This window comes from Giraffa tippelskirchi, chromosome 9 (genome assembly GCF_054371585.1).
Source record: "Giraffa tippelskirchi isolate mGirTip1 chromosome 9, T2T-mGirTip1v1.2.pri, whole genome shotgun sequence".
Lineage (NCBI taxonomy): Eukaryota > Metazoa > Chordata > Mammalia > Artiodactyla > Giraffidae > Giraffa > Giraffa tippelskirchi.
In genome coordinates this window covers 35,694,282-35,708,341 of record NC_137283.1, presented here as the reverse complement: position 1 = coordinate 35,708,341, position 14,060 = coordinate 35,694,282, and the positions used below count along the sequence as shown (strand labels likewise).

The 14,060-nt window shown below is 42.0% G+C and overlaps 1 protein-coding gene across 3 annotated transcripts in view; it reads right to left on the bottom strand.

The window, feature by feature from the left end:
* Positions 1-14,060, bottom strand: part of PRICKLE2 (prickle planar cell polarity protein 2) — a 346,419-nt gene that overhangs the window by 146,863 nt on the left and 185,496 nt on the right. The window lies entirely within an intron of this gene.

Genomic DNA, 14,060 nt, shown 5'->3' with positions numbered 1-14,060 from the left:
TTATTCCTGCCTCTTTGGAGGCCACAGACAGTAAAGGTTAAGAGCACAAATTCTGGTATTAAACATGCCTGAGTCAGCATCTCAGCTTTGTCACTAAGTAGTTTTACTGGACTAAGAATTATTTCACCTCTTTGGGCCTTTCTGTGTAAAATGGAGGCAGCTGATAGACTGGTAGAGCAGGAGACATATAGAGGGCAAGAGAACAGCCATCTTGGATGGCTGATCACACAGCACCCAGTGCCTTTCAACATTTCTGCCTCATAAAATTGCATCTTTGAGTCTCCTAGTATGTTCTTTCTGGACTATCCATGTTCTTTCATCTTATAATTGTTAGTATTCCCATTTGTAGCAGCCAAACAGTGGAAAGAGCAAATTAAGTGTTTTAGGAAAGTACCTACCATCCATTTATTTGATGGATCAATCAAAGATAAAGAAAAACAAACAGGAGAAAATGAAGTGTCAATGTGCCTGAAATCCCAGCAGCGGCTCACAGAGACCCTTCCAACATTTGGGAAGTTACAGTATTTTGGCCTTGATATCTTGCTGAAATCAACTCTGGTCATGGAATGCCTCATGCTGCTTGATTTTGCTCAGTGAAAGTATTTATTGTACCACTTAGTAACCACAGCTAGAAACCGGGATCTCAGTTCAAGTGGAAAAACGCCATCTCTATTCGCTCCAATTTGTATACTTATTTGTACCTTGTCAGCTTAAGGGAAGTTATGAAATGAGTTAGCTGGCAGAGGGAGTCATGGAGTAAGTAAGGTAATAATTAGACTCTCACTTAAAAAAGTCGGGGATAATTATCTCTCCCTGGCTGGGGCTGCCCTTTAATTACCTTGGATTTAGTGGATATGTGCTGGACATTTTGATATGGCCACTAGGTGATGACAACGAAAGAAAAAACCATTTTCTGTCTGGGGGGGCTTCCATGATAGCTCAATTGGTAAAGAATACACCTGCAATGCAGGAGATCCTGGTTCAATTCCTGGGTCAGGAAGATCTGCTGGGTAGGCTACCCACTCCAGTATTCTTGGGCTTCCCTTGCAGTACAGCTGGTAAATTCTGGCCTGGAGAATTCAATGAACTGTACAGTCCATGGGGTCTCAAAGAGTGACTTTCACTTTCTTTCACTTTCGGTCTAGAGGGAAAAAAAAGTGAATGGGTGGGCTGTGTGTGTGTGTGTGTGAGAGAGAGAGAGAGAGAGAAAATATTCTCATACACGCCTTCAATAAACCACAATTTAGCATAATGTAAGCCTCATTTGGTCACCAGCTTTACAGGAAGAATAAGGCATAGTCCTTGAGTCAAACAGACTGTGGCTTGTTAGAGACAGAAAATAGAAAGATATAATTGCATAAATAATATACATATATGACTACACTGAGGTTGCCTATAGACCAACGGTTCTCAACCAGTATGTTATAGAATACAATGGTATATTTTGAATCCTTCCAAACTGCATTGCCAAATTTTGATCAGTGAGTATAAACTATTTTGTAATCAATGATGTATGTTACAACATTGATATTCAGCCTAAAATTTAGTATCAATGGGTAAATTATTACTAATAAGGGCGAAGAAGCATAGGACAATTTCAAGCCAAATTTTCTGAAAGAAAAATTATGTGTTCACCGAGCAGATGACATAGGAAATTTTTCTTTCAATTTTCCAAAGCTTGCTTTAAAAAAAAAAAAAAAAGGTTGCATTCTAGTCCCTTAAAATGTCCTGCCAAAAATTCTAGTATTCTAAAGTGTTTCATAACTAAAAGGATTAAATGGGTAGATGAAGAAGAACAGGAAAGCGGCCTCTGGGGGTATACTGGATTTCTCAGTCCAGGAAAATCTGGGAAATAATGGATCAGAAACCTTTGGAGTCGAGGCTACATAAATGCTACTGGCTTTAATCTCTACCCACCATCTTTCCACTTTTCAAAAAAAATTATTTCATTGAAGTGTAGTTGATTTACAATGTGCTAATTTCTATTGCACAGAAAAGTGACTCAGTTATACAAATATTTTTCATATTATTTTCCATTATGGTCTATTGCAACATATTGAAAACAGTTCCTTATGTTACACAGTAGGACTCTGTGTTTATCCATTCTCTGCGTAATAGTTTATATCCATCTTTCCACTGTTAGTGTATTCAAAATACTCAGAAACTCTGGTTTTACATGTTGCTTGCTGCTTCTGTTTGGAATGAGAGTCCACATTCATAACAATAGTAGATCTTAAAGAAAAGTGAGGACCCTGAAGGGGTGATGTGTGTCCAAGTAGACTTTAGGAGGATGCACTGAGTATTTCCAGGGTTTTCAGTGAGGTGATAGAACTGTTCCTGTGACTAGGCCAGTGATTTAAATCCAGGGAGCCATGGGGGAGATTACTCTTTGGGTTCCAATAGATGATTTCTGAAAAGGTCCAAATTCACTGTAACTGACAGCTCAGCATTTTCCAACTAAAGATTCTATGGTTTGAAATTTATAGCTCTCAAGCATAGAAGAAAGCAAGGGTGAAAGGATCAGGTATCTGAAAAGTCATGTGCTTTTGTTTTGCCAATAAACCCTGTATTTCTGCAAAGATGAGTTTTTCTCTTTTAAGTTCATTGGTACTTTACATTGTTAGGTTTCTCCTGAGTATCAATTAAGAACTAAATTCTTCTCATATTGTTGGTGGGAATGTAATTGGTGCAGCCACTATGGAAAAGAGTATGGAGGTTTCTTAAAAAACTAAAAGAACTACCATGTGATCTGGTAGTTCAATTCCTCTGCATATATCTAGAAGAGACCAAAATTTTAATTTGAAAAGATGCATGCATCCCCAGTGTTCACAACAGCACGACAGACAATATCCAAGATACAGAAGTAATCTAAATGTCCACTGACAGAGGAATGGATAAAGACGTGAAACACGCACACAAAGACTAGAATATTACTCAGTTATAAAAAAGGATGAAATAATGCTATTTGCAGCAACATGGATGGACCTAGAGATTATCACACTAAGTGAAATCAGATAGAGAAAGGCAAATATCTGATACACATGAGAAATCTAAAAAAATGATACAAATGAACTCATTTACAAAACAGAAATAGATTCACAGACACAGAGAACAAAATTATGGTTACCAAAGGGGAAAGGGAAATTAATTCTTAATTAAATTAGGAATTTGGGATTAACAGATACTACAGTATATAAAAAAAGATGAACAACAAAGACCTACTGTATAGCACTGGGAACTAATTCAGTATCTCTTAAAAATCTACAATGGAAAAGCATCTGAAAAAGAAGATGTATATATAGCTGAATCACACTGCTATACACCTGAAACACTGTAAATCAACTATACTTCAATTAAAAAAATTCCCTTCTGTGTGCACGCCTTTTCCTTGGGAAACCTCATTGCCATAGCCGTCATTTTAAAACTTGATCTGAGGGATCTTAGTGATGCTATTAAAATCAGAGCTCTGGTGTTGGACAGGACTTTAGTTACCATCTCAGATAACCCTGGCCCAACCTACAGCCCCTACAGCCCCACCATTTAACATTAGAATGACATTCTCTTTTCTCTCTTACTGATCTTGTTTCTCCATTTGATAACGCCTGTGGTCTGGGTTCAACTTAGATCACTGGTTCTAAAATTTTCATGTGCAACAGAATCACCTGGAAGGCTTGTTAAGCAGAGACTGCTAGGTCCCAACACCCAAAGGTTGTGCTTGGCAATGGGTCTGGGGTGGGCACAGCCGAGAATTTCAATTGCTAACCAGTTCCCAGGTGCTGATAACGCTGATGCTTTTGATCTGAGGATCACATTTTGAGAACCACTAAATCAGATGCGTAAACACGAGAAGCAAAGGCTTTCCTGAAGAGTTAAGCCCAGTTCACAGCCAGTGGTCTGGCTCTCCCATATGATACCTCAGCCTTCATTTCATCATTCATTTCAATCAAGTTTCAGATAGTGCGTTCACAAACTTCTCAGGTTTCCCTGCCCCTTGCATGCAGTGAGGAGTTCCAGGGAAGAAGGGGGCAAGATTCATCTACATGGTTAATTCCAGAGCTTACCAATATTTATTCAGAGAGAGGTCTTCAAGGCTCAATCAGAAGTTCATTAAAAAAAAAAAAAAAATCACATATTTGAACATCTCATTTTGTAGATGAAAATCCTAAAAGCAAAACAGATCATGTGACTCAGAGTGCTAATTAGTAGGAACTGGAAGAGCTGCACCGAAAATCTAGGATTCTTGAATGGTCAGTTTCCAGTTCAGAATCCTTCTCAGGCAGGCCAGGCTCCCTGATTAGATGATATTTTTTAATCATCTGTATCATATTTTCTTCCTCATTTAAACAGAAAGCTCCCAAAATATAGTTTAATAGTTACAGCTATTACTACGCATGCATTTTAATATGTATAAGACACAAGTGAGGCGTTTTTTGTTTTTTCAAGCCATATCATCCTATTTATATTACCTTGCCAGGTGATTTATAGGCTACAGAGTACCTTTAAGCATTCTGGTTTAAAAAGAGCAGCAGTTTAAAATGACTATTATCTTCAGGGAATAAAGACTTTTTATTTTACAATCTTTTTTGTCTTGCATCATATATAACCTTCTGTAACTTACTGAATCAGGCTTTAGTTGTAGGTGGATCCTTCTGATTGCATTGTTTAGCTGTGCAAAATTCTGCAGCAATTAGAAGCAAGGCACAAAGTTCCTTCTCCTTACTTAATTAGACACTATTTCAAAAGAAAGAGTGCACAGATTGAAGTACTGTAGGCCATAAGTTAAGTAACCTGGGCCATAACCATGACACAGGATAAAATGAACTATTGTCCACCTAAAGTTTCTTTAGTGGTGTGCTGAGATACAAAGACTTCACATGAGATAGGCCTTCTGGTGTGGGATACCACTGAGCTGACAACTCAAACTGATTCTTAATTAAGAAAATTAATTTAATTAGGAGTTACAGCATGGAATTTCATTTTCTAATGGGCCTCAAACACAAGTGGCTGTATAAAATCATTTTGAGATCAAAGTGACTTTGGGTCTGGACTGGTTTTCACCAGCCTGTCACCAATGAGAAGTCAGTTACTCATTCCTTAGTTGAGTCAGGAAACCTGACAGCCTTCCTGTGGTCTGCACACGTTAATCTGTAAAACTTGAAAGCCCCAACCATCCCCTATAAAACTTATGTAACTGAAACTTTACTCACTAAAAAATTTAGAAACAGGAAGCTGTGCACATAATACTTCTTTTTTTAAAAAAAGGCGGCCCACCCTCTCACTAGATGAAAATTAAAATTCACATTAGAAATAATTCACTTAACATCAGTTAATTTTCATGAGTCATTCCTACTAACTTCTTGCTAATGATCTGTCTTGGCAGAACGCTGCTTCACCCAACTCCTCTTCCATTTCCTTTATTCATTTCAATGAAAGCATTTAATAATGGCCAAATGACAAATAATTAGGCAAAAAAAGAAAGAAAAAAAAAACAACCTTACCAGTCAACTCCAAAGGAAAATGCCCCTCTTCTCCAATAAGTTTCCAGTCACAAAGGACTAGGAAGATGTTAATTAATGTGCAACCGGCATGAGGGTGTGGGGACACCCACACATTCAGGGTAATAATTAAAGTCGTTGTCACATAAACAGCAAAAGGTCAGCCTCTCTAGCTGTCAGGCAGGTGGTGACTTGAACCACAGATCAATCACCATTCACATCAAAGGAGCGAGAGGTGAAGCCAATGAGACAAATCCAGCTGGAAAACCTCAGCCCTTCACTTGGATAATGCATCTCCCTTTAAAAAAAAAACCTTACTCACTCCCACTCTTCCATATGGCAAAATGTAGCAAATCTTTTATCCCGATTGGCTCTCTTAGAAAACAGAATCAAACAATTAACAGCAAACTTCATAGACACCATAACAACACACTACCTTGGCTAGTAACTCAACATAAGTGAAGCTGAGTTGAGAATTTAACTCTTCAGGAAAGTTATTTTTTGATTCCTCACCCAAATCAGTAATTTCAGACTGATTAAAAAAGAAACTCTTCTGATATACAAACACATGACATTTTTTCCTCAATATGATTTACTACCTTTAAAACACTGACAATCTTTACCCTTTCTCTAAGATAATATAAATACAGTAACAATCTGAGAAAAAATTAGCTAAATAACAGCTGTACTAACTGGAGTACTAGGTATGGGCTTGTCAAACGGAGGCTCAGTGTGAAGATTATTCCCAAGAAACCGTACAACTTAACCATTCTTAACCTCAAGGCTCAACCCCCAACTGCAGCAAAGTTATACAGTAAATGCCTTCATGACTACAGAGCCCTTTCCCCCTTTTTCTTGAACCCCACAGCTCATCCACTCTGTTCCATTCCTAGAACATTCTGTTGTCCAGGTCTGAATCTCACTCCCATCTTTTAAGTAATATTTTTCTACTTGCAGTCTTGTACTATTTATGTTACTATCACCCACATTCTAATGGATGCTCCTTGAGGGCAGAAAAGCTTCCCCGATAGCTCAGTTGGTAAAGAATCCGCCTGCAATGCAGAAGACCCTGGTTCGATTCCTGGGTCAGGAAGATCCCCTGAAGAAGGAACAGGCTACCCGCTCTAGTATTCTTGGGCTTCCCTTGTGGCTCAGCTGGTAAAGAATCAGCCTGCACTGCGGGAGACCTGGGTTTGATCCCTGGGTTGGGACGATCCCTTGGAGAAGGGAAAGGCTACCCACTCCAGTATTCTGGCCTAGAGAATTCCATGGACTCTATAGTCCATGGGGCTGCAAACAGTCGGACATGACTCAGCGACTTTCACTTGAGGGCAGAAACTGTTTTGTGGAACACTGATTGTAGCAAGGCACCCTGCCCACAGAGGCTCTCCACTAGAATGAGTAAACTCGTGACATGGGGATCTGATTGCAACGCTTCCAGCCCCTTGGTGAGATAGGAGTCTTCTCATCCATTTCCCTGAATAGAAAACAGAAGCTTAAAACATATAAGGACTTGGACTTGCTCATGGTCTGAAAACTTTCAAAGAGCAATGGCCAGGGTTCAGTTCTGCTTCTCTTCCCCACCACTTTTATCTCCCAACCATGGTGTCACCAAACTGCAAGTACTGTGGAAGGCCACCAGAGCCAGATTGTTCCTGGGTCTGCATTACCAGTCACCTAATGGAATTATGTTCTTACAAGGGTATTTCCATGTCTCAACTATTGATATTTCAGGCCAAATAATTCTTTCTTGTGGGGGGCTGTCCTGTATGCTATAGGATGTCTGGCAGTATCCCTGGCTTCTACCCAATAGGTGCCAGGCATCCCTCCTCCCAATTATGAACATCAAAAATGTGTAAGGACTTTGACTCACGTTCCCTGAGTGAGAAGAGGGTCACACTGGTTGAGAAGCACTGAGCTGTAGAGGCCACGTTTATCTTCTCTGTAGGGGGCCCGTGACCTAGATTGACAAACTAGAACATTCCATGCTGTTCTCTCCTGCCCTTGATTAGCATGTGAGGGTACATGTCATAAAGCCAAGGGCCAATCAGTATTTTGTTTTTTTTGGTGGGGAGGATACTGATAAAGACATTGGAAGAGTGAGAAAGCCTCATCCTGAAATACCTGCATTCTTGGTTCTGAAGCTGCCAGTGGCCTTCTGAGGTGGTGGGCAGAAAGAATGAAGCCAATACCTAGGAGTGCAGACATGAGACAAGGGAGCCACCATGAAGCAGTATGATAGCATTGGTCCAGTGGTGCCTGAAACAAGCCCTATCCCTCAGTGTATTCCTATTTCCATGAGCCAATAACCTTCCTCTTGGTTTATACTGGTTTGACTTGAGATTTTGAACTTTGCAACCCTAAGAGGCCTGATTTATCAAAGACTAGGAGGCCTATTATGGGCTTCCCTTGTAGCAGAGAGAAAGCCCACATCCTTTCCCAGGTCATCAAGGTCTTACACGCTGTGGCATCTCCCCTTCCCTGGCTCATCTAGCCCCGTGATCCAGCCCCAGGGTTCTCGTCCTCCTTGGAGTTCCCTGACATAGCAGACACGCCATATGTGTTTCAATTCTCTGCCTTGGACGCTCCGCCAGTATCAGTGTGCCTCATTTCCTCCAAGTCTATATTCAGCTCTCCTTTTCTAGCAGGAGAAAAGCAGCCATAAGTTCCCCTTAACATTTCTGTCCAGAGGTAGAGTCCATTTTGCACACAGGGCAGAGAAGTATGATGAGCCATCGGAGATTGGGACTTTCATCTGGGTGTCTGTTACCCACTGCCGCTCCCCCTGACTGGCAAGCCTGAAGCTTTCCATATCCAGGTCTGCGTCTGGACCCCTTCACCCAGGTTGGGTTTTCTTTTGCTGCAAAGAAACCCAGCTACACTTGGGTATTTTAACTCATAACATTTCCCACCTAGTTTGTCCACACTCCACAAATATTTACTAAGCTCCTAATACACACCAGGCTCTGTTCGAGGGTTTGGGGACACATCGATGAACATGACAGACATACTCCTCTGCCCTGTACTAAGGATGGGGGTCTCACCACTCTGCACACAGACATGATTTATTGCCTGTCTGGTCTGACCCTCCTATGGGTGAACTCACATTTTAATGGAACACACTGGAGACATTATAGCAAAGAGTTTAAGAATGCATTTGAGTCAACCCAAGATGATCTCAGTATTAACAATCAATAGGCATAGCCTGCACCAAGCCAACATTCTTCCTCCACTTCCAGTATGTGCCTTCCTTTCTTTGGAATCTGACAGGCCTCATTCAGGCTTGGCTCCACCACTGACCTTGTGACCTTGAACAAATTATTAATCACTGTGAGCTTCCATTCCTCCCCTGTAAATGTGCGGTATCAATAGTTTCCTACCTTGTAAGGCTGTTGGGAGGAATAAGTGAAGTGCTTCATGCAGGAAATAACAAAAGGAAAAATACAAGGCAATCAAAAGATGGGGACAGACTCTGAATTAAAAAAGCCTATGAAAACGACCTCCTCCACCAGCTTTCTCTCCCACGAAGGTTTATACTTGGTCATCATCAACTATGCCCACCACTGCAACTACTATGGGAGGCAAAGGTTAGAAGTGTGTCCCCTCCCCACCCACTGGTTGCCTGGCTGGAGACAACTGAGCATGAGATTAGAACCCCTATAGCTAATATGGTAACGGAGGGGTGGGTGCCATCCTGCATCATCTCAGTGCTCATCTTGTACCTCTAAGAGAACATTTCCTCTGTGACACAATTGGTCTATTTGCTGGCCATTTGCTGGTCTATCTGAAACAGTTTTCAAGTGGCAGGAGCTTTTCTCTGTACTTCGTATAATCCCCTTCCCTTGCCAAGCCAGGAGGCAGCCTGCATAGTGGGGGAAGCATTGGCACAGGAGTCAGGGAATTCACATTAGAGAGTTGGCTCCTTATCTCCCCAAGTCTTTGCCTTCCTCTGAAGACTCTTCAGGGTCCCTTGGACTGCAAGGAGATCCAACCAGTCCATCCTAAAGGAAATCAGTCCTTAATATTCATTGGAAGGACTGATGTTGAAGCTGAAACTCCAATACTTTGGCCACCTGATGCGAAGAACTGACTCATTGGAAAAGACCCTGATGCTGGGAAAGACTGAAGGCAGGAGGAGAAGGGGACGACAGAGGAGGAGACAGTTGGATGGCATCACTGACTCAATGGACATGAGTTTGAGCAAGCTCCAGGAGATGGTGATGGACAGGCAAGCCTGGTGTGCTGCAGTCCGTGGGGTCACAAAGAGTCAGACACGACTGAGTGACTGAACTGACTGATTAGGAGTTGGTTCCCTCAGGGGTAAAATCTCAGTGGATTAGACCAGGGGGTCAACAAACTTTTAAAATAATGGCTCAGCGAAAAAATATTTTAGGCTCCGAGGGCCATGTAGTTCATAGAGTCTCTGTCACAACTACTTAACTGTCCCTGCAGTATGACAAAAGCCATAGATAATACATACATGAAAGGGCACGGATGTGTTCCAAGAAAACTTCATTTTAAAACAAAAAAAGCTGCAGGCTAGATTTGGCCAGGGGGCCAGAGTACGCAAACCCCTAGATTAAATGACCTCTTTTTCACACCGTCCAGTTTGGATTTCCATATTTTAATTATTCAAGATGCATCTCCCATCTGACCTTACAGAAAGCTCAAAGGCTAGACAGTTCCAGGTTGAAATGAAAAGTTCAAGAAATAATAATAAAGGTACCAATTATGAAGTAATTGCTAAGTACCAAGTATTCTGCAAATGGCTTTCTGTGCATTATCTCATTTTGTCCTCCAAGCCATTTGCTGAGGTAGACACTGTAATTAGTACACATTATAGGCAAAGAGACTGAAACTTCAGTGGTGCGAGGAGCCCAGTGAACATCGTAAAAACAAGACGTTGCAGAGCTGGGATCTGAAGTGTTATTTGACTCCAAAGTCCTTGCTTCAAACTACTGAATTTTTGGATTATCACAAAGTTATTCAGAGTCCTACCCACACTGGTCTCTTCACCCTCACCCTGGTTATTCTTCCGTGAACCCTCCAGAAGTTCACGGGAGAAACCCCGTCCTTGCACGCCATATAAATTAAAAGATGGGCCTAAAAATAACACAAGAGTTCACAATGCTAGATGGCAAATTGCTTTTTAATGCATAATAATTGACTCCTTGACCAGCTCAAGACCTCTCGGGGGCCGGCGTACCTAGAGTATGCCTTATTTGGAAGGTGAACAAATGCTGGACCCGTTGATGAGAGACCTGCAGTCTATCACCCAGGAGGACACAGCTCCGTTTAAAGAATCCTTTCAACTGAGGAGGAGGAAAAAAAGCAGCAAGGATCTACATCTTACCGTGGTTTATCAGTTTAACTACACTCAAAATCTTGTAATATCCTAGCCTATAAGGGAAAGCAATCTGAAAAAGAATATATATATATATATGTGTATACCTATGTATAACTGAATCACTGTACTGTACACCTAAAACTAACACGACATTGTAAATCAACTGTACTCCAACAAAACAAAGTAAGAAACAGTCATAAACAAAATTCTCGACAAACAGTGGCCTTGGGGAAAAAAACTGAAGGGCAACTTGAAATGTGCATCAGTGGGGCTGGCTGACCTCACAGGAGGTGTTTCAAGGTGGGGCACCTGATGCTCCTTCAGCGCCTGTGCATCTCACTCTCTGCACCTTCCACAGAGTCTCCATGAGCAACTGGCAATGATTAACAACATCTCTCTGGGGCTCTGAGACGGACAGAGGCTCCTGATCACAGGGGTGTAGGATGTGGTGCAACCAAAGTTCCCATCTCTGGCTGGGTGATAGACGACTATATTCTCCAGAGAGTTCCAGAGTCCACAGTAGGCACAGCGAAAATGTTAATGCAACAATCCAATAAATATTTAATGGTCTCTTCTTAGCTTGCTGATGCGATTATGCAGGAGCTTCATTACTAAAACCTACTTCCACCTCCTCTTTAACTGATGAGATATATTCCTTTATGCTAATGCACAAAGAGGGTTTAGACACACCTGAGTCATGAATACAGTACAGAGAGGAACAAACCATTTGATACCAGACAATCACCACTCAGTGCAAATCTACTTGGAGAGAGGCTTTGCCCCTGTCCCCTAGTGTGACAGACAAGCCTGAAACACAGCAAGACAAGAAGCCACCTTAGGAATATGGATCAGCTATTTGTAGGGTGATGGTAACAGTCAGAGGAAGGTGCACAGGACGACAGGGCACTAAATCCATTTCTCACCTCCTAACCAACCACAGCTAGTTATTATTATTATAGTATATTATATAATATCTTTGTTTTTATTTAGTCACTATGTCAAACTCTTTTGCAGCCCCCATGGACTATAGCTCGCCAAGTTTCTCTGTCTATGGGATTTTCCAGGCAAGAATACTGGAATGGGTTGCTGTTTCCTTCTCCAGGGAATCTTCCCAACCCAGGGGTTGAACCCACACCTTCTACATTAGCAGGCAGATCCTCTACCACTGAGCCACCAGGGAAACCCGGTATAATATCTTTGGCCAACAATAATTTGTCTCAGCAGACTTCATCCTTCCCACCCACATGGACCTAATCATTTTTTGAGTCCAGATCAAATATCACCAGCTCTGGGAAGCTTTCCCTATACCTCCCAAGTCAAAATGAATCATTCCTCCCCTTGTAATTCCATGAGTTCTGTTGAAAACACTATTACAGCTTTTATCTCACAGGGTGCCTTCAGTATTATAATCAGGAACAACAGACTTGGAAGTGAAATCTCAAGTCTAAATGCCTAGGTTACTAGCTGTGTGGTCTTAGATAGATTATTTAAGCTGTCAATATTGTATTTACTCATCTTTAAGATGGAGATGATGATGGTACCCCAAAGGATTACTGTGACATTGAGAGAAATGATTTGGCATTTGGCAAGCACTCAAATATACTAGGCCCTGTTGGCTCAGATGGTGAACAATCTGTCTGCAATGCAGGGGACCCGGGTTCAATCCCTAGCTCGGGAAGATCCCCTGGAAGAGGAAATGGCAACCTACTCAAGTATTCTTGCCTGGGAAATCCCATGGACAGGGGAGCCTGGTAGGCTACAGTTCATGGGGTCACAAAGAGTTGGACATGACTGAGTGATTAACACACTTAAGAACTCAAATATTCTCTCTCAGCTGGATACCCATATCTTTATCTATATCCATATCTACATACTACACATATATGCATATACATGTATTTATATATGTATACATACACAAATATGTCGACACAAAAATATGAAGTTTCAGATTCCTTCTACATATATATGTAGAAGTATGTAGTATGAAGTTTATGTTGTATGTGGAAGGTATCTGAAACTTCATACATAGCTTCCCACTTAGCATAAGAAGCTGCGAACCTGTTGGCTAAATTCTCAGCCAGAGCAGTGAGATGAGTCACTTTAATGGGCCACAAATCCAGGCACTGTTTCCTCACTGCCATGTCCTTGCTTTCAGTGTGGTAGGTCAGTGGGCTTACAGCAACGTCCGCCAGTGTCCTCTCTGAGTGCATGCCTCAGCAGGTTGGTCGCTGCTCTTGTTTCCTGGTCTCTGTGATGGACAGACGGTTTGGTGGGATCTCCAGATACGCACTCATGTTTAGGGGGAGGTAGGAGCCCGGGTTTAGGCTTCAACTACAGCCATGTGACCTGGTCCAGCTTTCACAGGGCTCTCCACGGAAGGATGACGGTCATCATTTTTCCTTATAGGTACCCTGGGAATGTCTTTGGAAGGAGCAGGGGTAAAAATCACCCGTCACCTCATTCCTAAACTTGTGTGTGTGCTCCTCCCAGCAAAGCTTAAGGGCAGACACAGGAGGGGGAGAAGTGAAGGGGAGGCTGGGCTGACCCCATTCAAATCCAGTCTGCTCCCACAAGACCTGGAGGAAGATGTTCATCTCTCCGATGCTCTCCTCCTGCCTGTTACATACACTCGTCCCAGCCTCTCTCCTGCCCCCTCAGGAACAGGATTGCAACCGTTGTCTCCACACATTAACAGCTGGAGGGGACACCACACTGCCCTGCCCCTTCTGTAGAAGCTGTGTGGTCACATGATCATGTTCTGGCCAAGAAGATGACAGTGGGCTTGGGTGGGACTTGGAGAATCTTCTTAAAATACAGTAGATGTGGGAGGGAGGGGGGATAAATTAGGAGTTCTGGATGAACATGTATGTACTACTACATATAATACAGATAGCCAACAAGGACCTACTGTATAGCACAGGGAGGCATACTCAGTCTTTTGTAATAACCTCTAATGGAAAACAATCTGAAAAAGAATATATGTTTGTGTGTGTGTGTATAACTGAATCCCTTTGCTGTACAAGTGAAACTAACATAACGTTCTAAATTAACTACACTTCAAAGAAAAGCCTCAAGAGATTAAAAAAAGAAAGAGGAGATACTCTCTTATCGTCCCTTTGCGTTTTGCTGTCTGGAATACAGATGTGGTGCAGCAGCTGGGACAGTGAAATGACCCTGAGGAACAGAAACATATCCTGAGGTTAGCAGGGCTAGAA